Below are 27,509 nucleotides of genomic sequence, written 5' to 3' on the forward strand. Positions count from 1 at the left end.
GTGTATGTTTATAAAAGATACTTAAATTTCCCAATTGAACTAAGGCCTTATGCTGGCTTAGACTAAGCTCTGTTTGTTAAACCGGGCCTTTGTTGATTCAGATTTGCTCATAAGTTTTCAAACTTACATTCACAACCTAGGCTTATTGGAAAAATGTGCCCCCACATTTTTTGCAAAACTCCAAAAACTTACCTATACATTTCACTCCAGTTTCCATCTGAAATTAACACTAGTGACAGTAAAACGGCAATGACTTTAATTCCTTTTCACGCAAATTATGGTTACAGGAGCAGATTAAGTTTAAAAAGGCTTGTTTTTGCACTGTTCCTTTCACAAAACTTGACCTCAAAACCCTTTTACCTTAGTACATGTAAATGATTACATTACATTGTTTATTTGTTTTTTAACTCTGTTCAATGTTTGGCTTTTCTGAAGAGGTAAACTTGCTCGGTAGCTCATCTGGTACAGCATTGCACTTGATCCGCAACGTAATATTTTGCAGAAATCTCACCATAGGCACGTATTATCAATGAACCATGGTTGCACATTCACAACAATTTAGGAATGGCAGCATAGGTTTAGCATGAAGAGAAGCGATGTACTCTTGAAAATGGGTAAAATATCAGTGTTATTATAAAGGCACAGTATGCAAGTTTCACCGTTAGAGGTCTCCTCTTTAAAACAATAACAAAGGTGTAGTTTGACGCCACGAATGAGCGTGGAATCGTGGGAGTTGTTGTTCTTATCTCCACAGCCAATGGAAAGCAATCTGAAGGGACTTAGACAGATATCATGTTCATGGATGAGCTGATGTATTAAAGTTGTATTAACGTTACTGTGGTAAGAAGCAGGGCTGGGCCGAAAGCCTGGGACATTTTACGTTGTTTTTTTTTTGTTTTTGTTTTTTTATGCTTAAATGCCGCAATTGGCCGCTGCTGCTTTTGCTTTGTTGTTAATGCATATTTTATGATCAAATTATGATTAAAGTTGTTCAACGTCTGCGTCCCTGAACTTGAACTTAGTTAAAGTTTTATGTTACTTAAATTCACATTTTATTTCATTTTAATGAAACAACCGCAAATGCTGAATTAATACTCATACAGGTCATTTTATCTGACAAATTAAAATTTGAGGGGTAGCGCAGTGCTGTTTTACTTTGTCAAAACAATCATTAAAATACTTTTGATTGTTTTGAAAGTTATTATGTGCATACTTTCAGTGCCTGGTATGAGACACTTGTTGCACAATGCAGTAAGCTAGATTGATATTAGAATATCATATTAATGAAAGCTGGATGACTTGTGCTGCTAAATGGAATGCAATTAATTTTAAGCTATATTGTATGGTGGAGAAAATTACTGTTACTAAAGCTCTTTCTGATAATGCTGTTATCCACTTGACAAAATAGCGTTCTCTCTGAGGCATGGTACAAACATGTTACTTGCGGTAAATCAAGAAAACGAGATTCGAACAGTAAGACTACCCGTTTTGAGCTATATAACAATGATTAGTTTTCTGTGGATAAAACTATCCAAACAGTTGCTCACCAGTCTAATAAGATGCATAGCATATCAAAGCATCTTTGGTTTTTCGATGGTTTCTATGGAAATCAAGGTTATATGACGTCATTGACAGGCGATGCAATGACACGGGCAATTACACTGGTTAAAGTAGCTGAATTCTCAGGATTAAACATTGTTGAAAACATTATGTATAATTTAAGTTCGCAAGTCAACAAAATATTTTCTGTATTTTAATCCAAAAATCTTACATATTGTGCCTTTAAGAGTCAATATCAGGGTTGTTCAGGTGAATATTGTGATTAATTGAAAAATCTATATCTTTGCCAAGCCCTAGGGTGTCGCATTTGGCTGTATTGAGCGATGGAGAGTCCAAAACAAAACAGTTTATTAAAGAACAGACTAGGAACACAGAGATCACATGAGTAATAATCATAGATAAATAACCAAATCACCATAATCACCATGGGTGATAACCATAGAATCAAACGAGGTCATAATCAGCAACCAAGGAAACTGAAACTAAACAGAGCGGGGAAATTGGAACAAAGGGAAGTGGAACAGAATTTCAAAATAACATAATAAAATAGAGAACATGTTGCATTTTTAATGAACATGCTAAGGCGTCCTGGACAGCATTGAAGCACCACCTATCAATCAGTTATTGCAATAAAACAAGTTTTTTGAATATCTGAGGTGACTAAATCTAAATTTGTGATGAGAAAATATATATGGGGGCATCGCTTTTTGTGCTTTATCAAAGGTGAACAGGATCCTCCTGATAACCAGAATTACTTGGTCACAAAAAATGTATGCTAATACCAGTTGAACATCAATCTGTTTCGGTTGACCACTCTATTTCATATGGTTGTCTGAGATCAATGTTACTACCAGATGTAAACAGGGCCTGAGCCAGTGTCCCGCCTTACGCTGTCCGCATCCGTCTCCTCCTCTCCCTCTGCCTGTTTTTGGTCTTTATGTGGAAGCAGGCCTTGCCTGCCCATGCGTGGCCTGAAGGTGGAAGTGTAATTTCCTGTGGCAGACAGGCTGGGAACAATTGGTGGGGGGTGGTTGAAGAGAAACAGGCTGTGAACACACTGCTCTATGATAACTCAAAGAGGCAGCCTGCCTCACGGGTGCCGAGACAAAAACGAAGAGAGAAAAAATGAATAGCTAAGCCACAACACCCCACCCCCCACCCCCCACCCCCAGATCTCCAAGCTTGTTCAGAAGGGTTTGTGTTCAGTCAGGCCTGAGAGTCGGTCTGTTGTGTTTTCTCAGGCTGAAAGTGGGGAGCACAAGAGAGGTACATTAGTATCGCCTCATTGCCATTTATTACGCTCCTCTGTTCTTCTGCAGCGCCTTCGTAATATGGAAATAATTGAGCTCTGATAAAGCAAATGCCAGGACATTGTGTTTTTTTTTGTGTCTGTCATACTTTAGTTTGTTGTTGCTAGTGTGTTTCATGGTGTAAAGATCTCTATCAGACATTAACAGAAGCCTAAAATGGTGTTGAAGCAAATGTTTTTGAAAATTTGCAATATGATGCTGCACAGAGGACGTGCAGGCATTGTAGAGCTTAGTGCATACGTTTGTTGTTTTATTTCGGTTATTTTCTAATTTCATTACTTTTTTTTTATGTCCGTTGGCTCTCATAAATTTGGTTTTTAGTCATTCTTCCGGTAAATTTTTGGGCTGCAACTGCAAGCCACATCATGAGTAGCATCTGGATAATCATTCCCCATCGCGAAAGTAGTAGTGTGTTTTGGGCTGTCTGTTCTGCACTAAACCAGATTGAAGGATTAAATCCCGTCCGTAGGTGTTGTGTCCATCTCACTGTCCATCATCACCCACTCTTTGGGTCTGTTCCAGAATCTTGTCAACAGTATCCTAACAGAGATGAAACCTTGGGATTGACTGAAACACTTTCCATGGGAAGCAAATTAAATTAATTCCCACAGAGTGCAACAGTTGAGTCTCAGAAGTAAAATAATATAATTGTGATGGATACATTTTGTTTGAAAGAGAAATTCTTGGTTAAAAAATTACCCATGATTCTAAAAAAAAAAAAAAAAAAATCTTGACCAATTAGAGAATCACAAGCAAGTCATGTCACAAGAACACTTTAGTGCCCATGAAACACTGCAAATAAGTCAGTCTCCCTAACTGATGTTTTTTTTTCTTGCAATAAATGTAAAATATATGGTTTGTATAAATAATCAACATCTTAAAATCAATAGTTTTGTATTTCTTCATTGTTTTTAATTTTACCTTTTGCATTGTTTCAGGGGATTGTAGTTGTTTCCATCATTAAAGCCATTAAGTACACAGTCTCGTACTTTTGTCTTTTTTTGCTTCAAAAGTGTGTAATGATGTGATTCACCTTGTAGCTGGTTGGTTTTGTTTATAGCTTACAACTCTCAAATGAAGACTTTTTTTCAAATCCCTATGAGAAAAAATACTTCCAGAACCAAGGCCGCTAAAAAAGTATTCAGGCACTTTTTGGTGTTAGCATGTTAGTAAGCTAACCATCAGCCTTTCAGGCTGTTGTTGTGATTCCCTCAAGTATAAAAAACATGGTGCACACACAAATATTGGATACAATCGTTAATTGGATTTAACTTTTTTGTCAGTAGTTTTTGGTATTGAATAATTAGGGACATTTATAATCATCAGTTTGTTTTCACAGAGCTTGTCACAGTGCATTATGGGATTGCCCTCTCCCTAAAGGATATGTGTGATGTTCCCCTTAGATTTTAGCCAAAATGAGGTATCTTGGGAGGTAGTGCAATTTCCTACTTAAGTTTCCTACCTTTTTAAAGCAGCATTTGTGCCAAAAATGCAGCTCTATGATGCCTTGAAAATGTTTTTAGGTTTTGGAACAAAGCTTTAGTGTCTCTCCTGATACAGTAGACAAATCTGTGCTTTGATTGAGACACCTGTATTATAAATCAGTGCCGCTTTTTCAACAGCTTATAGTCCCCCTGTCATTTACTCACCCTCATCTTTTGAATCCCTTGATTTTCTTTCTTCTGTGGAACACAACAATATATTTCACACAAAAAAGGAAAGAAAAAAAAAAAACTCCACGATAGCTATGTGAAGGGAAAAGATCGATATTTAAGTTGCTAATGGAACTCCAGTGTAGTTCTCAAATCTCTTATGTGCTTGTGCTTATTCAAGCTTGGTGCCTCAAGATGCATTGCACCAGTTTTAATGTTAATTAAATGTTAATTAACAGAATATATTTTTGGTTGTACCTCTTTATCTTTCCTTATTTTGTCTTCTTTCTGTGTTTATCATGGCTATTTTTCCCTTTCAAGTCACCGTTGTAGTAGTTTGATGTAGGCTGTTAGAGATTGGAGTTGTAGTTTTGTCAGCTTCCCGCCTTTCTTCTATCGATCTACTGGGAAGAACTAACTGTTTTACCCTTTTGTTTTGCTCACATGGAAGACCCAAAGAGGATGTGTATTAATCCTGGGTGCTACCTCTAATAGAATTATCAACTCCTGATGTTGTGCACGCCATAAATCTTCGCCCAGCTCGCTGTCTTCCTCTTGTCAGAAAGTGCAAGAGTGTGCACTTCTCCTGCGGTGCACTGTGCTAGTGGCGTTTCATATTTATTTCACCTTCTCTGTTCTGCGGAGGGAGCTCAAGCATGCTTCTTTGCAGGCGGCGGTGGTTGTACTAGGGCTGCTCGATTTTTGATAAAAATCGTAATCAGTTATTTTGGTCAATATTGTAATCAAGAATATTTAACAAAACATCTAATTACAAACAATAGGACAAACTCAGTATTAAAAAAAGTTAAGTTTTCCTGCATAATTGACGGTGTTTACTCACCAATGCCGACATTTTGACCTTTTTTTTGTGTGTGTATTTGACCATTTAGGTGCGTACCCAAAGTTTAAATTGCACTTCGCTTGTCCGCGTTTTGCCCCGTCCCATTTTATGCAAATCATTTTTTTTTTTTTATGATTTGCACGTTAGGTTTGGGCTTTTAAAGAGTGAAAGTGCATTGCTGGAAAGGAATGGAATGGGGAACAATAATAATTTTATCTGATTATTGTATTTTCATAATCGTTGGAAGTTTCCACAGATTATGGAAATATGATAATTCAAACTCAATTTTGTGTCAATTTTTTGTGTGTGTAATGTTAAGGGTATTTGTTTCAACTGGGAATGTGCCATTTTTAAGGCTTTTCTCGTACATGCACACAGCCAAGAAGGCGGTGTACGTCGCTAGCTTTGCATTCACTAAATTAAATGTTCTTTTAATAACAGTGAATTATACATAAAGACAATGCATGTTTTAAAAAGTGTACTTGGACAGACCTGCTTAATAATAGCCCTACTGTTTGGGGCACAACGCCACTCCTCTACATTCATTAAAAAGGCATGGCACTTTAGTGAATGTCATAGGTCCATCGGTGGCCAGGCATCTTGCTAGATCTTTCCTGCTCTAAGCAGATAGGCCAGACCTCGGTGTCCTGTATCAAAGCCCCTGTCCTACATTTGCCATTTAATCTTCGTTGGATCTTCATAGGATGTTTGTATAGTCCTGACACAATTTTGTGAAGCCTGTGGGCCCTGCAGACAGCCATGAAGATCTTCCTCTTGTTATTAGCAGAGACTTTTGCCTTTTATCAGATACACCAGCCTGAGATTCATCTTATGCCCAAATGTGCCTATTCATCATACAGCGCAGTTGTATATTTTCACACACGGGCTCATTTGCAGTCAAGAGAATTAATTTCTCTTTTTGCAATTTAAACATGTAGGTAGTTTGTTCTTCATCAAACATGCAGCATATGTTCTTCTGTCACAAAGCTCTTGAGAATGATACAAGTGAAAAAAATCTCATTGATTGTATACACAGATTCTCACACACAAAAAGCAATGGGTCCCGCTTGCACTAACCACTTTCCCTTATAGATATCAGATCTCAGCTGGCCCACCAATCATGATTGGGAGGGTCCATCTTATTAACTCTGTCCTCCTGCTGGGACTAAATATGCAGATGAGATGGGGAAAAGCTGAACGCAGGAGTGATGCAGAGAGACGTGCAGGTACATTTGACCTTGCATATGAAATAAACCTCTTCATTAACAAACCAGCAGCCAGTTTCCAAACAACATGTTCTTCTGTTCCCTAAAGTATTAGTTCACACAAATGAAAATTGTCATCATCTACTTACCACCATGTCGTTCTAACCTTGTATGACTATTTTTCCTCTGAACACAAAAAAATATTTTGAGAGAATTTTTTTTTTTCCTTCCATACCATGATGTCAATGATGTCCAGAACAACAATGGATTTGTATGGACAAAAAGATTTGAAAAAGATTTTGAAGTGATGTGAGGGTGAGTAAATTATGACAGAATGATGACCTGTTTCTTTAATGCAGTTCTCCATACACAAACCGAGGAATGGGTAATAATGAAAGGCTTGTTCCCTTAGATGAGATGCGCATGCACGTTGCTCGTGTGAGTTTTATAAGCAGTGAAAGATCAGTGGTCTGTGCTGCTTGAATAGATCCCACAGCAGAAAAGAATATTTCAGCACTGATTCCATTTGCATTCACTCAGGAAAAAACAGCATTTCCCCTCCACGTGTCATTCACAGGTCAAGTTAATGCTTATATCTCACCTGTCAGCAGAAGAATGGCAACAACAGGGGTGATAGAAAAATGCACACACAAATTCAGATACAAGCAGAGGTGCAGAACGCTCTGTACCAGAAGATAAATTAGCTGTTTTGATGCACTTCCTCCTCTCTGCATTTGGTCTTGGCTGTGCAGTCGGGGATACTTGTGTGTTTGTGTGTGTGTCAAAGAGATACAAAGAGAGTGTATGCGAGTGACCTTTAGTGGTTTGGGTTCCATCGGGGGCAGATTAATTACTCTGTAGCATTAGCATGACGGGCCATGTGCTTGTCAGCTCGCAAATGTCACCTCATGAACTTCAGCCACTCTGATTAGAAGTGAGTGTACTTTCTTAATAAGAGATTCTCCCTTTTTTCTGTTGTGGAATATGTTTTCCCTCCAGGGCCTGATCTATGCATGAGTGGGGTGAGAGTGTGCTGAGCCCACCCAAACAGAATTTAGGCACAGACAGTGTTAATCTGTTTGTTTTGATTCATGCATTGATTAAAAACACAATGAGGTGGTTGTGTGTTGAGAAGTTTGATGAAGGGCTATAGAATGCCCTAACAAATCAAAAAAGCAACAGCTTAAATTGCAGTATTTTTCTTTTTTTAGCTGAGAGTAATGGCACTGCGGATAATACACATTTACAAGGCGGCTTCAGTCTGTAGTGGAAAAGCAGAGGCTGAGAAAAGCACACTAGTAAAAAACAGGCAGAAATATTTGCGTGCGAATTACAGTGAGTTTAATGTATTTTCATGAATATGTATCTTCACATTCACTTATGAATATACATTTCTAGAGCTCTGAGCCTCTGACTGCTCTGACTGATTGTAAAGTGTCATTTGGCCGATACTAAAATTGGTCATACCATTGCAATTACCTGAGCAGTTGAAATATGCTAGAAAGCCTTGCTCAACATGCATTTATTGCATGGCCGGAGCAAGAATATAATGTAAGTGTTTAAAATCTATATGGATAGTTCAGTTGAAACCTCCCCCCCACCAATCTCTTTCCGTATTTGGGACAGTAGAAAATTGAAAATGGTAGCATTTTATTTAAAGTGAAAATAAAAACCTCATAAAATATTCTATATAAATAAATATTATTGTTATTAGGAATCTGTCTGTCTGAATAGAGAAGTTTAATCCAAGTCTTTTGCAAAAACATGATTGTTTTGCATGATGAACAAATTTAATTTAGGCTTTTATTCACATATAAATAATGATTAATACACATACATGTAGCAAACACAAACATTTGTTGAATTAAAATGGCATATTCGATTGCAAAATATTGTGCTTTCAAATTCAAGAATTGTTGTGAAAAGAATTGATTAGCACAAATTTTACTTAAAATATATTGACAAAAATAAGAAAAATTAACACTTAAAGGGGGGTCTAATGCTATTTCATGCATTCTGACTTATTTACACTGTTAAAGTTGCATTCTCATGCTAAACATGGCCAGAGTTTCAAAACAGGAGTTGGACATATAACGGAGTATTTCTGTGCCAAATATACAACTTCCGGTAGTGGACATGTTTCGCCGAAATTTTTTTCACGTATGGCCCTTTTTATGTAATAAAGAGCGAATTCCTTGTATAGGCACTTCTCCCTGATTAAGCGTGTGCACACACATTACCCAGAGCAAGAGCACACCCATCAACGCAGTTCGTTCGGATTGCGGAAGCCGATCGATTTTTCAACAATGGCTGTGTCCCAATTCAGGGGCTGCACCCTTCGAAGGCTGCATACATCATCGAGACCATCTCGTTTAAGAAAAATAACCATTAGATTGCAAAGTAAGAAAGAAATTACAGTATTTTACACCTCACAATGAATATCAGTATATCAGTATATATATCAAATCAGTATATCAGAATATCAATTTTATTATGGTTACTTTTCTTAAATATGACATCCTTGATGACGTATGCAATCTTCAAATGTGACCGCCGGAGGACGCGGTCTCCGAAATGAGACACAGCTCTGTCACCAAAGGAGTGTGTTTTTGGTTGTGAGGGACAGGTTACCTTTTTCTAGCTTCCCAAAGAACCCAGCGTTCCCAGGGAACAGTGGATGAAGTTTGTTTTTCCGGGGCAGCAACGGAGTTGCACACACATGTAGGTTTGTTCCCGGAATTTCGGTGATGAATGCTTTGTAAACAAGTCCCAGTTCGGCGCTGGATTTGCAGATCGCGGGTGGTGAGTAAAACTCCATCAGATTTGTGTTTTGTTGGCAGTCGGCACCCAAGTGCATATAATGTAAACAATGTGAATGGTTTTGTTCCCTTTTTATTTATAATGATGCTGCAGCTTCCAGACAGTGACTCTTGAGCTCTGCCCACAGCAGGCACGCCTCCCAGAAGCTCGCCTTTTTTCGGAAATACTCGGTACAGCATATGTATCTTTTATAAATACAATAAAACTAAAGACTTTTCAGAGATATGAAGGATGCACTACTACTCTATAGGTACTCAAGATTAACATGCTTCTTTAAAGATATGGATGCATTAAGTGTTTTTAGAAGAATAGTTATAGTGTAAAAAATTATCAAAACGTAGTCGGTAATATTAGGGATTGAATTTGCAATGCATTTTTGAATTTGACTTCAATATGCTTTCTATATTCAAGAGTGAGATTGATTCACAATTATGCTTTTTGTCTGTGCATCTCATCACGTTTCAGAGCAGGTGCGCATCTTATCAACTGTAAACTCTTAAATTTTCATTGCTTCTCAATTGTATAGAGCACGTGTCTTGCCTATGTCTCCTGAACATGGTCAGGTGCAAGGAGCTGTGAGAGAAAAGCTCTGGAGAGTCAGTGTAGAAATGCTGGTCTGAGAAACTCGTTGTGTAACTCTCTGCTCTGCTTTGCTGATTTTCTACATACCACACAGGTAAAATTCCATTATGATGGACTACTAATCCTCACCTGCTGGCAGACTGCTTACCATCACTCTCGCTTGCTCTCTCTCTGTCTCACACCGTCTTTTTCTTTCTCTCCTCCATTCTTGCTCTATCCCCAAGTGGGAAACTCTGTTTTACAATAGGATTAGAAACCCCATCCACCGTGGAATCCATCAGACGGAGTTGTTAGTGTTGCTCTCGGTGTGTTAATTGGCAGATAGATCACATGGCCAGAGAGCGGTCCACACTAGATCAACAGTGTCTTAAATCTGCGATTGATAGAAGCATCTTTCATTGAGTGTGTCCAGTGAGACATGTTTCTTCATCGACAGCATCAGATCTCATCTCTTCTCTTTCAGTGATCTTTCAGTGATTTTTTTCAATGCACATGTAATAATAAAGATACATGGAAACGGTCTGCAATGCTGTGTGCATGCATAAATACGTGTATAACATGTATGAATGATTCATAGCTGAAGCCAATAGTATTGTATTATTTATGTACAGTGTCCACCGGCTGGTAGGCTCATCCGTGAGGATTGACGTTTGACATGCATGGTTGGGATGCAGTGGTGCAAAGTACTGGGGCTCAGGGGGTTAAGTACCAAGGACCAGCAGCCCCCTCATCCCTCAGGTTCTCGCCCCAGAATTCCCTCCACTAGGCGTCTCATGCAGTTTAGGCTTGGACAATAGAGTGCTGCTCCTTTCCTGAAAATAAAGCTGCATGCATGAGGATCCAGAATGATTTGTTAGTGTTACCCAAGACTTCTGCCGCCTCATGAGGAAAATACAGGTTGATGATGAGTTTGTATTCATAAAGCAAATGAATCGGATGAAAAATAAGCATATAAAGGTTAATTTCGAGTTGGGCTGTCACCAAGGATTATTTTGGTAATCGAGTAATCGTTAGATTATTCTAACGATTACCCGAGTAATCAATTGTTTTTACACTTTACAACGTGATCCAATCTTTGTTTAATGTTGGCTTACAACATTTATTTCAAATATCCACTTAATCTTTAATATTTATTTCTTTACAACAGAAATGCTACAACCATTGTAATTTCTTGAACAAGAACATGTGGACTTAAACGAGGGCTTAAACTTTTATTTTAAAATCGTGATGAGCAGTTGGCATATTTAGAGCCCGTCCACACGGAGACTCGTTTAGATGTATACGTAAAAGTTTTTTATCATATCGATGTTTAGTCCAGACGGATCTGGCGTTTTGGGAGCCTTAAACATCTATTTTTTTTTTTTTTTAAACCGGGTCCCAGAGAGGATTAATCTGAAAATGACACCCTTGCGTTTTTGTTTGTACAGCCAAACTGTATATTTATTAGGGATGGGCATTTCAAGCAAAAGTAATATTCGAAAATCGCTGGGAATTATTTGAATATTATTCGAAAATTGCACCCCTCCCCCGCATGCACGCATCACGCATGTGTAGGCTACACACACACAAACGAAAAGAGAGAGAGAGAGAGAGACCATTCACGCTTTCAATCTTTTTTCACGGTCATTGATAGCGGTGCAGAGCAGACTGAGAACGCTCGCTCTCCGCACCATTTAGAACACCCGTGCGGCCGTGAGGCTTTTACTTTCACTTTCAAATTAGCACCAATTCGGTAGCGCTGATTGATTTTTAATGAAAAACACAACAACAAAGCAGTACAATGACAAACACACTTAAATGGACACTTTTACATTTCGATTTGAAACCAAAACTTCCATTGCGTCTTGTCAGTCAAGAGTGAAATTTGACTGACTGTTGCGACTCTCGTTCGGCTCGCGCTGAATTGAGTAGACACATTTAGATTTTAATTGCAGTGTCTGTTCTCTTACTGAACTAAATAATTTTTATTACTATAAAAAGAAATAAAAATAAAATAAAAACGACGGTTTGTGGTGGTGCCATGGTGGGCAAGTGATGATACCGGTGTGGCTGAACACCGCCTATCGCAGCAAGCCTACCCTCACGCCATAATGATTTTAGGCTGCCTAAACGCGTTATAACATATTGTGAACAGACTGAATGACGGCACTTACACTGCATTCCAAATTATTATGCAAGTGACATAACAGTAAGATTTCAGTAGAATAAACATTCAGATTTTAGTTTTTCTAAGAAAGTGTTTGTTTGTTTATTTATCCATGTCTTTTTAGATAACTGGTATCAATCTCAGACAAAATAATTTGCCAGGTCAATGGAAACCCTACTTAGAGGTTGTTCCACATTATTAAGCAAATCACAGTTCTCATGCCATATGGGGAGGAAGAAAGATCTTTCTGAAGATGAAAAGCATGGAATGGTCCAATGTTGTGCAAAAGGCATGAAAACAACTAATATTTTGTGAAACTGAATGGAGATTATCAAATTATCATAAGATTTGTGAGTGATTTAGAGTACAGCAGAACTCAGTCAGATAAAGGCTTATTAATGAAAGTTCCTGTCAAAAAAATTAATTGTATTAAAAGGGCAGCTATAAAAAAAAAAAAGCCAGTGTTGAGCAGAAAACAGGTATTTGAAGCTTCTGGTGTCTCTGGAGTCTCAAGAAGCTCTCCATGCAGGCTGGCAGTTGTGCATAAAGATGAATTTTAGCCACCACTAACCAAACCTCACAAAGAGAAACATTTACAGTGGGTGTAGAAATACATTTTCAAACCATTTTAGTGCTGTGGTGTTTTTTTGCAGCATGGGATAGTGCATCGTGCATTGTATTTCAGAAGGCACTATCCTCCTTTTTATACCATAACAAAAAAAGGCCAATTATGAACTTCACATATCTTGCAAAAGTCATTTTAATACCCTCAGAGACCCTAAAGGGACCTTCCATCTCACTTCCCAATATTCCAGCCCAAATCATCACCCGCCAGCTCCTTGCTGACGTCTTGTTGGAACGTGGTGGCCATTCACCGATACAGAAATCCATCCATCTAGACCATCCATCGTAGTACGGCATTCGTCAGTGAATAAAACTATTTAAAAATGAGTCTTCATGTATTTCTACACCAACTGTAAATGTTTCTCTTTGTGAGCTTTGGTTTGGAGTGGCTGTAATGCATCTTTTCACACAACTGCCAGCCTGCATGGAGAGCTTCTTGAGACTCCAGAGACACCAGAAGCTTCAAATACCTGTTTGCTGCTCAACACTGGCTTTTTTTATAGCTGCCCTTTTAATACAATTAATTTTTTTGACAGGAACTTTCATTAATACACCTTTATCTGACTGAGTTCTGCTGTACTCTAAATCACTCACAAATCTTATGATAATTCGATAATCTCCATTTAGTTTTCACACAGTATTAGTTGTTTTCATGCCTTTTGCACAACATTGCACCATTTCATGCTTTTCATCTTCAGAAAGATCTTTCTTCCTCCCCATATTGCATGAGAACTGTGACTTGCTTAATAATGTGGGACAACCTCTAAGTAGGGTTTCCATAGACCTGGCAAATTATTTTGTCATCAGTAACTTTTCAGTTATCTAAAAAGACATGGATAAATAAACAAACAAACAAACATTTTCTAAGAAAAACTAAAATCTGAATGTTTATTCTACTGAAATCTTACTGATATGTCACTTGCATAATAATGTATGTTAAAATTAATTTTAATGTGTCTGTTATATACCACAGTCTAGTGTGCGTGTGAGGCAATGTCTTAGCTGATTGACAGCTTTTAGGTGCGTTATTGGCAGCGTGCACCACCCTCTGGTTACAAGTCACCACCGCATCAAATGGGGAATTTTTTAAGACGATAATCGCACAACCTATTTGATATTCTATGATTAAATCAACTAATCGAATATTCGAAAATCGTGACACATCCCTAATATTTATATGAAACGATGATGTCTTGACCCCAAGTCTCGACTCTAGTCAGACACCTCTATGTCACGTAACCGTAACAGCAACTTGGGCAGTTCAGATCATTTTACTGACTCGGATCTTTGAATCTCGTTCAGCAAAATGAACAATATTCGTTAATTTCACCAGAATATAATTAAAATGTTACATGTAAAATTCCCTACACATACTACTTATGCAAACATTGATCACATTTGGAATAAAAAATAAACTGTTTGCTAATGCAGCCATAAAGGCCAAATTATGAGTAAGAAATGATTAATTAATTGCTTAGCAGTGTCTTCAGGCTATACAGTCTTTTAGTTCACCTCACCTCCCGATTCGAGTCATTCTTTCTTTTGTCACCTCACATTTATCACATCTGTTCCTCAGAAAGATTAGATGCCTCTTGTGTCTTCGGGTTCGAGTCGTTAGTTCCATCAGTAGTCTGAACTGGGCCGTGACAGCCCCACATGCAATGCAGTACTGGAAACAGAAAAGATTAGTTCGCCTCTCGAGTCTTTGAATCTCCGAAAGACTCGAGAGGTGAACTAAACATTTCTGTTTCCTGTACAGAACTTATAGGATGTTGCGTATGCGCGGTCAACACAAAATGAAGGAATCACTCTCTGAGACAACTCGTTGTTCCTGAGTCATATTAAACAATTGTTCAAAATGACGTACATGCTTGTGTTCATGCTGCAGAAGGTGCTGAGCCTATTAGCTTCACAAAAGTAAAGCTTTATTTCTAAGCTTTACTAAAGTTTGTATACAGCATGCAAGGTTTATGGACATGCTCCAAGTCTTATTCTGTTTTTGGTGTATCTCTATGGCAGAATTACAGCGACACATACTTATCTGACATGTACTACATCGTTTTGAGTCAATTTTAGTGGTTTTGAGGGGGGAAAAAAAGATAAGAAAAGCTCTGGCTTCATGTGTATGTGAATTTAGAAACATACCGATATATTCTCCTGCGTTTGTGTAGGTTTATACATGACTTACCTTACAAAACTGATGAAGTGCCACACATTGCGTTTCCAGATGAATGTTAAAAGCAATCCAAACTCGCAGCATATACAGAGATTGAGTTTGAGACACGCCACTCATGTAAATGATAACAGTTCACATGGAGCTGCATCAGTGTGAACGGAGCCACTCTGAGATGCACACAGGTAACCTTTTGTAAATTCACAATAGCATTATGCTTTATTGTGATTTTTAAACTGGTTTAATATTGTGCGGCCTTAGAAAACCGTCTAATAATGCGTTTCATGGATTGTCGTCCGTGGAAGGTGCCACTTCTGGTAGTTCTTCTGGTTACTCGACACAAGCAAATTGAAATTAAGGATTTTTTTTTTTTTTTTTTTTTTTAATCGAGCACTCAAATTTTATAGAGGAATCGTGACAGCCTTAATTTGGAGCTGATTATATTACCTTTATTTTAAATGTTAGAGTAGTCCTAAACCTACAATTTCTAAAAGACATGCTGAAGGTCAAAGGTTTTTTTGTGCTTAAGAAGACATTCAATGTCTTTTTCCCCTCATTTGGTCTGAGGAATATAGGAAAAAGACAGGTTACATTGACGTAGACCTGAACAGCAGGGGCTCAATTTGTGAAGCTTCGAGCTGCATCAGTAATGATCCTTCTCTCTCTCTCTCTCTCTCTCTCTCTCTCTCTCTGTGTGTGTGTGCAGGTCTTTGGCTCTGCTGATAGACTCCCTCGGTAAGGTAATAAGGTAAGTTGTGTAGATATGTCTATGACCATGTGAATCCATGTGCTTACATTATCAGATTAATATAAACCATGATACATTTTTTTCTTGAATAAGTTTTAAAGAGCAGCATTTATTTGAAATAGAATTTTTTTTGTAATGTAATTACTAGGGCTGGGCGATATATCGCATGCGATTGTCACGCGCATTTCGTCAGTAAAGCCGGTTCCCTGATTACCGCTAAATCGCCATCACCTGCTTTCAAATGGAGCGGCATTTAATAGACAGAGCCGTAGTTCACTGACAAGCTATGCAATATCGCGTTCATTATCGAAGGCGATTCATCTGCGATAATGAACGCGATATTCCTAATAATTCCCAAAATGAATATAATTTTCATACTGTATGTTGTTTTAATGCATACATTTTCATAGATCATCATTTCATAGATTTTTCAAGTATTTTCATTTTTTTTTTTTTTTTTTTTTTTTTTTACTTTTTTGTTGTTATTATTATTATTATTATTATTATTTAGACAAAATAGTATAGAATTTTAATATCAACAAATTATAATTATCCAGAATTTTTGTAGCAGTGCATCCATGTGTATCATAAAAAAGAACAAGTTGTGACTATTGGAACATTAATTCATGGAGAAATGGAGCAAGAACAGGTTTGTTGTTCTAATACTTGAAAATATAAGATAGAAAAGCTCAATGTAGAACAAGCACAAAGTGAGGTACCGTGGTAGGGGGAGTAATCATAATGGGGGGAGCAGCCATCTGTATCAAAGGTGCGCCATGGGATCCTTTGATACGTTTATGCTATAGCAGCATAAACTCAGGTCCCTTTGATATCTTCATGCAGTAGCAGCAAAACTCTTCTCTCCATCTCGGATTGCTCCCAGGCTGAATGGAAAATGACATTTTCATTTTTTGCTGCTTTGAGGTGGTTTCCTCTGTTTAGGCAACGTCTTGTCTCTGTAGTCTGAGTTTGAAGTCTCTGCAGTGTAACAGAGGCACAGCATTCATGCGGAGATTGCTTAAATCCCTTCCGCTCATATGTTGAAACAGTGTTGTGATGACCAAATTTCTCTCTCTTCACCCCCTCCTCTTTTCTCCACATTTTGACTCCTCCTTTCTCTTCTCACCCTCTTCCAACTTTATCTGACACCTCTCACCCCGCTGAGGATGTCTGTTGTCTCCGTCTGCCAATCTGTTTCTTAACAGTAGAGAATATGATTGAAAATGACACCTTTCATATCATATCTTTAGCTTATTCTTTTGGCCTATCAACACTGGTTTCTTTTTCTTTTTTTTTCTTTCTCTGCAGTAGCTTCTAATGTGGCTGTGTAATTTATGGTAGGTTCGGGCAGAGCTATTTAATGCCCTCTCTGCCATTGGCAGCCTACGTGAGCGCCTGCAGAGATTCATCTGTGAGGAGCATCTAAATATGAAACAAATGAAATGCAGCAGCAGGAAAAACAACATCAGGACTGATGATTAATGCAATTTACTCAGCCAGCAGACCTGTAAGTTTCCTCCACCGGTCCCTCGCTCACTCGCTTGCTAACCATGGGACAGATCTTGTGTTTTAAACTGCCTCCCAGATGGGCGGCGAGTGTGAGTGGAGGTTGAAGGCTGCGGCTGGTAATTGCGGAGCTGCAAATGGATTTCTGTAACACAAGCTGTAGTGCATTTAATGTAGTTTGATCCACATGCTCAATCACAGGCTTGAAGGGTGACCTCCAGCACGGGGCCACGCTGTCTCTGTGTTTACCCAGGGCAGGGTCTCACCCCTCCTCCCTCCTTGTAGCCTCTGGCCCTACGCCTCACATCTTAACCAGAACTCGCTGGTCGTGTTAGCTCACACATTCTTCCTCTGTTGCACCGGATCAGCCGCAAGCAAATGCAGATCTTCCACATGTCTTGTTCCTACATTCATTGGGCCATGTGAAATCAGTTTTATTTTTCCCCAATTCTGTTTTTTCCATTTTCATTTTTCTTTCTCTTTTTTTCCCCATCTTCATTTTTCTGGAATCCGTTTCAATGGTTTCATTAAATTTGAATAATCAAAACCCATATCTAATCAATTGAAATTATAAAACTAACAATTTAATAATTAATACTAGGGCTGCACGATTTGGGGAAAATGTCATATTGCGATTATTGAGGTCAATATTGCGATTGCGATTTGCGATAGCGATATAATAAACAAATAGTATCATGAGTCATCTTGCTTGGTTCTCAATGAAAATACACACACAGATTACTGATAATGCTGAAATGTGTATTTCTCAACTCAAACTAGCAACAACAGCAAACAAATGCACAGCGTTTTCAAATTAAAATATTTTTATGAAATTAAATAACATCTTTGCACTACTGCAAACTTGTTATAATCCCATTTAAGATATTTGTTTCTTTACTAATCTGTAGTGGTTCAACGGATCACAAAACTCACGGTTTGGATCACATCACGGTTATGACGTCACAGATCGGATCATTTTTCGGATCAGCACAAAAAAAAAAAAAAAAATTGGATGGGGGTAACTTAACTATGCATTTATTACTTAGCCCACTTAAACTATTCTGATACCATAGCATAAACTGCTAGCCTAAATAATACATTATTAAAGGCAAGTGAACAGACTGTAAAAAGAACAAATACTGTACACCAATTACAACAAGCATAGATAAATACTACATAGTTACAAATAAAGTATAAGGTCTAACTGTAGTATTAATTTTCATGCACAGAAATGTAATAATTAAATGTAAAATGACACTGTTCATTGTATAAATTTAATATAGATTAATCTTTATTAAAGCTGTGTTTTGTTGTTTGATTTACATGACAGACAACAGCAGGTATTTATAGGTTGCTGTCACTTTAAGAGTAAGACATGAACGCACACATCGGACAGATATACATCCGAATTCTCACCTCGTTCAGTTAAGACATAACTGAATGTGTTTACATGAATACTTGCCGAGAATGCGTGTATGTGACCATCCAAGTGCACTGAGGACGCGAAAGAGAAATCAATTTGGAGTTTGCGGGCTATAACGCACCTCTCTCTCTCTGTGCGCGCGAGCCTTGTATGTATGTGCGTCATGTGCGCACCGATAACAGCGCTGCGAGCGATACCGAATTAAATCCTCTTTCCTCTTCAACCACTACTAATCTGGGTTTATAATCTTATAGCCAAAATATCGCCATATAACAGAGGTAGCGTTTTTTCTTGCCACCAGTTCAGTGACCGTTTGCTCCGCATCCATCTTTACCCTGAAACTGACTGGTCTTCTTTTTATTAGCGGTGTATAAAATGGGCAAACAGCTCTCAGGTAATGGGTTGTGTCCACACATGTATTTTTAAATTTTTTTATTTATTTATTAACTTATTATTATTTTATTTCATAAAATCGCAGCATTTTGCGTTATATAATCGCACAAGCTTGACATCGCGATTGCGATTGCGATATGATTAATCATGCAGCTCTAATTAATACATATTTTTCAAAAATTCTGTTTTGCCTGTTTGAATTTTTCTGTATGATTTAATAGAAATGTATTATCAAAAAGAAATAATTAATTTAAATTAATTCATTTAAATGTAAATTTTAATCAAATCAAGGCATAAAAATAACAATTTTAATAAACGTATTATCATTTTGAGAATAACATTCTACGATACAATATTAATATAGTTCTGTCATAATTTCAAAACCAAATGTTTATTTTGACAAGGTTGACGTATACGGTTTTGTGTGTATTTGACAATTTTATAAAATGGTGCAATGCTGACTTTCAGAGCAGCTCTGGAGATTACGTTCATGTGAAGTGTCCTCATTAGAGATGATCGGGCGATCAGTCTCATTTCTTACCGATTCCAAGCCGATCCGTTTTGTTACCAGCGGCACGGGCAATAACGTCAGCTGTGCGTTCTTGCTCTCTTCTGTCACGGTGAAATGACAGACACCCGCGCGGGCGCCTCCTCTCTCTCACTCATCTCATTCGCTCCGGTTAAATGGTGCTTGTTTTTCTCATAATTTTAGTCATTCCCGCAGGTTTCGTGCTCACACCAAAAGTGCGTGCACCACTGATCTTATATTAGTGGAGCGAACAAGCCACGAGACAGAAGTCAAACAGAGTCACAAGTACCAAAATAAGTGCCTTACTGCGCCTAAACTGTCAAATACATACAAAAATGTCAAAACCAGTGGCACAGGCAATCTTGGCGAGTATTTAGATACACACTCAGTTTTGAATCGTTAAATAGCTAAGAAAGTGAATCCATGTCGGGTCCGTTGAACACCGTTCATAAACTCTTAAAGGGACAGCAGTCCAATATTCCTGCTGCTGTCTGTCATGTTAATCAAAGAACAAAAGACAAAGAAAATCACTTTCTGCTCTTGACTGAATACGTTTTATAACTTTAATGGTAAGAATTGATCTGTATTAATATTTACAATAAAGACTACAAAAATTAAGGTAAACAATGTAAAAGAACACTGGATGTGTTATTTTACATTTGAATACTTTAATTTCTGTATTGTATTTCTTAAACTCCCATTGTTGATTTGAATAGCAAACAACTCTTACTGCACACACTGCAACAAACTTTTACAATTGGTGGTTGAAATAAAATGCTGTGTGGATTCAACCAATTAAAATGCTGCTTGAACTCAACCAGTCAGCATGTTCAGTGCCCAAGTCCCACCCCCGAATGTTCCTGAACTTTGAAAAACTACCTCATAAGCAGGGTCTTTTTGAGGCGGTATTTTTTACACGGGGTAATTTTTAGACCCAGGTTCCTGCAGCCTAAACACACAGTACCACCCAAATGTCCCTAGTTTTTGGTGAAAGTTCCTGCGGTGGGAACGGGGCTATATAGTGAGAGCAAAAGCTAAAAAACACCATGAGCATCATGCATGCTTCAGTATACTATATGTTGTAAACTAAGCTGCGCCACTCATTCATACAAAGACATGCAGAACATGCATATTACAGTCTTTTTGCACTTTAATATTGACAGACACTAGTCCAAATCACGATTTGATTAAGTGTACAGCACTACTTTTGAAATTTTCCAAATCCAGTGACATTCCATATTATACAGTACATTCCATTTTTATGACTGGATTCTGTGATTTCCTTCTGTGTTTTTTTTTTTTTTGCAACGCAAAATCATAGGTCCCTATTCATGACTGTTCTATTGTCTCCATATGGCACTGTGCTAATAAGCAGCCCTCATAGTTGGGCTCAATGCCCAACGGCCTCATCTGTCCCGGCTTGCTAATGGCTTAACTGGATTAGCCGGTTCCCCATGTGGGCTGATCAGAGCTCATAACACTGATCACCTCCATTGATCCGATTGATCAGGGCCTTGCTGAGAGTACCGAAGTGTGCGCATGAAAGCCACAGTTCTGTTCTTCTCCCTAACGTGTCCTGAGGGGAAGCAGACACAGACTGTCGCTCTGCACACATGGGCCACCTGAGGATACATGGAAGGTAATGGGGTGAATGAGGGGAAAGAAGCTAAACTAAAGGCTGGTTTGAGACAGATGGAGTGAAACTGAACCTGAGACATAGTGTCTGGTTATTGATGGGCACTTCCTGTCATTAGTATTGGTCTTTTGTCGTCTTAAACCAACATAAGGCCCTGTTACTAATCAGCTGTGGTAATCTGTATGCACACAATCAGTCCCGCATTGACCTGGCAATCTCTCATCATAGATTTGTTTAGAAATATATAAATACGCTAATCAACACATCTTGTAGAGAACAGCTGCTTGCGTCCTTTATCATTTCGTATGCTGCCATCGTTGTTGCTTCGGTTTCAAAGTTAACTTAAAGTCCTTGCTATTTTCTCTACCACTTTTGCTAATGAAGTGAGATTTTTGGAAGCTGGGACACCATCCAAATGAGACCCTTTCCCCTTCTGTGTTTTTTATTTTATTTTTTATTTATTTTTTAATCTTCACCCCACCACCATTCTGAAATATGCTGCATTCTGTATCAAAAATTGCACTCCTTGATGAGGCGCTCGCCAAATTCATTTCCCGCCTGTTCTGATTGATTAATTGATGTTGTTAAATGGCTCCTTTGGTAATGGCTTTTCTGTATGGCATCCAAAGTGAGAGCCAGGCTAAAGCGCAGTCTGTCGCAGTCCCTTACGGCCAGAGCAGCTCTGTCTTTTCTGTTCGCTGTGATTATTAGCATGCCATGTTACATCACAGGGGCTGAGCCAGCGCTGACATTACTCAGCTGTGCCCTAATGGAGCAGGTTGGCTTTGTTTATTTTGTTTAAGTGCAGGTCAAGGCACTGTGTAGTTTTGACAAGTTGGACACCTACCTGCATACAGCCTTGGAAAGAAGGGACTGTAGTGCTTTGGCTTCTTGGTCCCGTTGTATTTAAGCAGGTGGTGTCCATTTTGTTGATCAGCCATTCAGGCTGTGTTATGGCTGGCTGTGCTCTTGTGGATCTTGGAGAGAAGGAAACCTGGGTTAGGTCAGACTGGGTTCACGCAAGTGACAGGCTATATTAATCAAGTCACTCTCATTGAGGTCCTTTTTAGTTTGTCAGGTCAGTAGCATAGTGTACTCATACATCAGCTTAATTAAGTTGAATGAAATTCATACTATATAGCTGCTGTAATTGTGTAATTTTTTTAATTAAAAAAAAAAAGTTTTGTTAGCATGAAATACCTATTAATGTCATCATACACACAGCATACGGGACAACTGCACCATTGTCAATTACTGTTATATATCTGGTTAGGGTTGCACAAGCCGTTTGCAAGTTCTTTCTTAAATTGGAACGTAAAGTCCACACTAGTGGCTTAGTAACTACTAGCTAGTTTGTAACTAACTCTGTACTTTATTCGGTTGCACCATTTGTTCTTAAGGCAGAACGTAGCTAGTAGCTTGTAAGGTCTCCGTAAAGTAATGCGTAGTCGCATAATATAACGCTTACCTTCAGTGATCCTTCAAATACAGGAGCAGAAGTTGTTGAAATTCCATGAATTTCAGTTTATCCTTCATTCTGACTTATTTTGCCTCACGTAGCTAACAGTAAAAATAAGTTCCCATTAAATATAATAGCCTACTACTTAATCATAAATGTTTTTATATGTAAATAACATTCAGAAACTGTATTTGAAACGAAATTAATAAGGATCAATAAATAAATACTGAAACAACAACAACAAAAACATAAGAAATTACATTTATTGATTATGACTGATTTTATTTGACATGCACAACACGGAGTGATAGGACCGATGCACACAGCGGCGCGCTGTTTAACGGGTTCGTGTTGAAGAGTGTCTAACATCTTTTCACATGATGTTCTCTCTCTTAAAATTTAAGAGAGTGTAAATGACGGCAGCTGGTGCAACTGGCCCCAGGGGCTTAACGCTAAGGATTTTTCCTACTGGCCTGGCCGGGCCAGTGGTTAAAATTTTTACTTGCCCCGCCAGAATTTTCACTGGCCCCACAACAAAAAATTAATAAAAGTAAAAGACAAGAAAATCAGCCTATAAAATAAGCATAGTTACTGTTTTTGTTGTCTTCGTTACATTTAACCTCAATAAATAGGTTTATGACACCAAAAGCTATTAGATTAACTCACTTATATTTTAAATATTTTAGAAAAATAAAAAGTAATAAAATAGTAACAAATAACCAAATTACGAGTAATAGCACAAATAAATACAACAGGAAAAACATATAAATTAAATAAATGGTGCTTTTCAAGTATTTCATGTAGGTTTAAACTAGATTTTCAGGTACAGAAATTGTAATCTAATGTATAGCTAAATATATAAATATAGATTAAACTTTATTAAAGTTAATCAGTCAAGAGCAGTAACAGATGCATGAAAATGTTTTTAATGTTGAAAATATAAAACGTTAAATACTGTTACTTGAAATAATTAAAAAAATGAAGACTTTGCCAGTAGGTGGCAGCGAACCACTGTTAATGAGCAAATCAGATTCAAGTGAATCAGATTCAACCGATTCATTCAAACGGCTGATTCATTCAGGAAGTGTTGCTCAGAGACGCAAAACAATTCTGTGGACTCTGGAACTATTTTCGTTGGCGAAATAGAGCAAAACGGGCGAGTTGATGTCTTAAATATAAGTCACTTGGTATTAAGTTCTTGTTCATTAAACTCTACGCTGAATAAAATCAATATAATATTTGTAATCATGCTAATATTTGGAGAAAAACTGTGCTCTTTGTGTAATATTGGTTAACTATATTAAATTATATAAATATGAAATATGTACAGGGGCATTTTTTGCCAATTATCTTGAATTCTGGGGCATTCTAAAGGCATTGTAATAGAATAAATCATGCAGTGAAAGTGTGCAATCTAAATATGCACGCGCACTAGTCTAACCTACTAGACTACTTCACGTAGTGTATGCGTACACTCAATGAGTGTTTTTTGTTAGTTTTTTCAAAAAGTGAGGGACATACTCGATAATATTAGATTGTTAAATTAGCAATTACGATATCATAGACGATATACATCGCACACCCTACAGCACTGGCCCGATCGGGCAAGTGACCTTTCCTTCTACTGTCCCAAGCGTCGTTCACACTGACCCCGGGCCATCAGGCAGTCCTTATCGTCGAGCCCTGTATATACAATTGTTATATACATCAATGAAGTTAGATATGTATTTCTTTGAATTTGCATATATTATTATAGTTTACCCCATTTTAACAAAATAAAGCCAAAAAATGTATTGTGTGTGTGTGTATATATATATATATATATATATATGTGTGTGTATATGTATAGATGGATGGATGGATGGATGGATCGATTTTGAATTTATACAAATCGTGTACTTCATTAATTTTCTCTTCTTGTCATTCCAATTCCAATTGAAATTCAGCAATTGGGCCAATTGCAATAAGTTGCCAATTCATATTCTAACTCATGAATTAGAAGGGAGACAATTCTTTAATTCTGGATTTTAGCCAACTCTGGTAGCAACACCCTGGCAACCACCCAGAACTGCTTGACATCATGACAGCATGTTTTACAGGTGCAAGCACCACTTGCATTTTTTTCCTACATTTTTTTTTAAACATCTAGTTTACACTGTGCTTCAAGAGTTTGTACCAGTCGTTTCCATTATTTTCCTGCATTCCATGTAAATTAGACCACTTTGGGCAACATCTCCTGCAGATGTTTAAGAAATGCATTGAATGTTCAATGTATACTTGGTTTCTTTCTAATGGAAAAGCCCTGAAGCTTTAACTTTCAACAAATTCCATCACACCTCTTTGCCATAAGTCACATGCTCACACACACCAGTTCCCTGCCCCGCACAGGCCCATGATCCTGCCGTAATGAGTGTGTACCCCCGCCCGCTGAGGTTCTGTCTCATTAGCTTTGCGCTAATGGAGCCCTACAGGTCTGGCTGCACTGACTTCTCCACCACCAGACTAACGGTAACCCATCATGATGGCTATTGCCTGATGGACAGCTGGCCGGCTGACCTGAACCGAGACCTCATCACCAGGGTGAATTCATATCACTTTCACCGCTGCTGTCATTATTTCTGACTGTGCATGAGGGGGTAATTTGTACTTGGCATGCTTGAGAATTAAGAGCAGCGATGAAGAAAGAATGAAGGGAAGAAAAGGAAGTCATCTGAATCAAAGCCTCTAGGGTTGCTACAGTGCAGATGGCCTTGTCAGTGAAGAAACTGTCATGCTTCTCTCTCTCTTCCTCTTTCTCACTTTGCGGGGTTGAGGCTGGACATTTGTCAGTGTCGCCCACTGCCCAGCTCTCTCCCTCAGCTATCACTGCAGAGACAGGAAGAGGCCTTTGGCAAAGACCAGACATGGGGTGTGAACTGAATCAGTCTTAGTCAGTTTGTCTATATGTGCATGCCTGTGTTTTGGAGTTTGCATAGGAAATGGTATTCATTGCATGTAGCAGACCTGAGGAAAGGGGACATTTTAAACTTGCCTTTAAATTGTTGATGGTGCCTGTGTGTTAAAGGTAGGAAAATCAGGGGGCGATTGTGTGCATGTTTGTGTGTGAGCGAGGAACACTTGGTGTTGTTGATTGCATGCTGCTGAAAAGCTGAGATGGCATGTTTCCAGGTGCTCTGAGTGAGACTGTGAACAGTGCTAGTCTGGGAAAGAAAACGTCCAACAAACTTCATCCTGACACTCAATAACTGCATGAGGTTTACACTCACGACATGATGTTACAAGACTTCATCAGTGCACCAGCTGCTCTCTGCTACACTTGTTTGAAACAAGTGACAAGCAACTCGGGTTTGCACAACCCCACTTGTATTATTTTGTACTTGACTTTTTAATTAAAAAGGTGTAGTTCACCATAAAATGAAAGTGTACTCATCCACACGTCTTTGTATAATGAACAAACTCAATTGGCTTTGTGTGGTGGACCGTCTCCATCATAACTCATTATTCATTGAAGATCTCAGTAGCCCCTCACTGCAGAACATGAGATCCAGGGGGCGGAGTTTGGGTTTAGGGATATTTAAAATTTGAAGAGTTGGATCCAGATCCAGGGATTGAGAATGGGTAGGTGTAGATCCAGGGGGTGGAGACAGGTATGTTTAGTGATATGTAAAGTGGGAGGAGTTGGATCTGGATCTAGCCCCTGGATCTTGTGTTCTGCAGTGAGGACCATCTCAAAGATCTCAACCTCTGTAGTAACTGTAAAGTCTCATTTGTGTATCAACATATCCACAACTTGTTGTTTCACATTTTTGGAAAAAAGAAAAAAAATATTCAGCAAAGATGCAATAAATTGATCAAAAGTGACAGTAAAGACATTTATACATTATCTTACAACAGATTTCTGTTTTGGGTTCTGTTTCAAAAAATGCTGCATTTTTGATTAAATAAATATAGCGTTGGAGAGCATAAGGTGATTATTAAAAAAAAAAAAAAAAAAAAACTTTTGAACTGTAGTGTAGACAATAGTTGTGCAACAGAAGTTGTACTCAAGCATCTTTACATATTTCACTGTTTCTACTGGCACTACAAAAGTGAAATAATGTTCGTAGAGGTGCATGCAGTTTGACTAAGACACCAACAGGCACAAAGCGACAATGGGAACTGCTGAGTCATTTATAGAGAGGCCAACCGTCATTGACTTTTCTCCCCTCTCAAACAGTGTAACCTGATCAGATCTTGAGATGTGAATCTAAATTCATTGCAATTTGAAGCTGTGTTTTTCCATCAGCTCAACTTAACACCAGCACAACTCCATATTTCTACCAGCTTTACAATTGCAACTTTACACCAATAGCACCGCTTTACCTTACCTTGTCACTCCAGCAGCTGCTCTCAGCGGGGGTAACCAAACACCAGTGCACTCCCTCTCCTCCACATCAAGCTCAAGGGGGATTTCAGTAGTGCGCCAGTCTAATATGACTTCAGTGTTTGGTATTTATTCTCAACTCTGTTTTTTTAGACTAAGAATTATCAAACAGAACGACACATCTTACAGCAGATGCCTTCCATTTGCATAATACAAAGATGTGATGGCAAAACATCTCAACACTGTTTTCTGCTCAGTTCAATGTGCAGGGATCCCAACAGATGGATGTTCTGACTTCAGATCAGTCTAAAGTTTAGCAGGAATGATATGGCCGCTTGCTGCTTTTCTTTCTTGACTTTCCTTCACTCACTCTTTACTTTGTGTGAGTAGCATATGGAGCATGTAGAGAATGAGAGTGAAACAGAGCAGATATGTGAGGTTGAGTGATCGCTCGCCTGTGCTGGAAAGCCGAGAGCTGTCTGTAATGAGTGCCTGCAGCTTAATCGCATACAGGAACGTTCAGGAACTGTTTCCACCAG

The 27,509-nt window shown here is 38.3% G+C and overlaps 1 protein-coding gene across 8 annotated transcripts in view; it reads left to right on the forward strand.

Annotated features, from left to right (window-relative positions):
* The window catches only part of ndst2a (N-deacetylase/N-sulfotransferase (heparan glucosaminyl) 2a), a 137,971-nt gene that overhangs the window by 39,543 nt on the left and 70,919 nt on the right, over positions 1-27,509 (forward strand). For 4 of the 8 annotated variants that reach the window (XM_067386138.1, XM_067386135.1, XM_067386140.1 and 1 more), the window contains one exon: positions 15,620-15,661. The exons of 3 other annotated variants lie outside the window; for them this stretch is intronic. The gene's annotated coding sequence lies outside the window, so the exon portion shown is untranslated. Of the gene's footprint in view, positions 1-6,571; positions 6,590-15,619; positions 15,662-27,509 lie in introns of those variants that run through there. One more of the 8 variants, XM_067386139.1, reaches the window with a different exon arrangement.

Source organism: Chanodichthys erythropterus, chromosome 5 (genome assembly GCF_024489055.1).
Source record: "Chanodichthys erythropterus isolate Z2021 chromosome 5, ASM2448905v1, whole genome shotgun sequence".
Lineage (NCBI taxonomy): Eukaryota > Metazoa > Chordata > Actinopteri > Cypriniformes > Xenocyprididae > Chanodichthys > Chanodichthys erythropterus.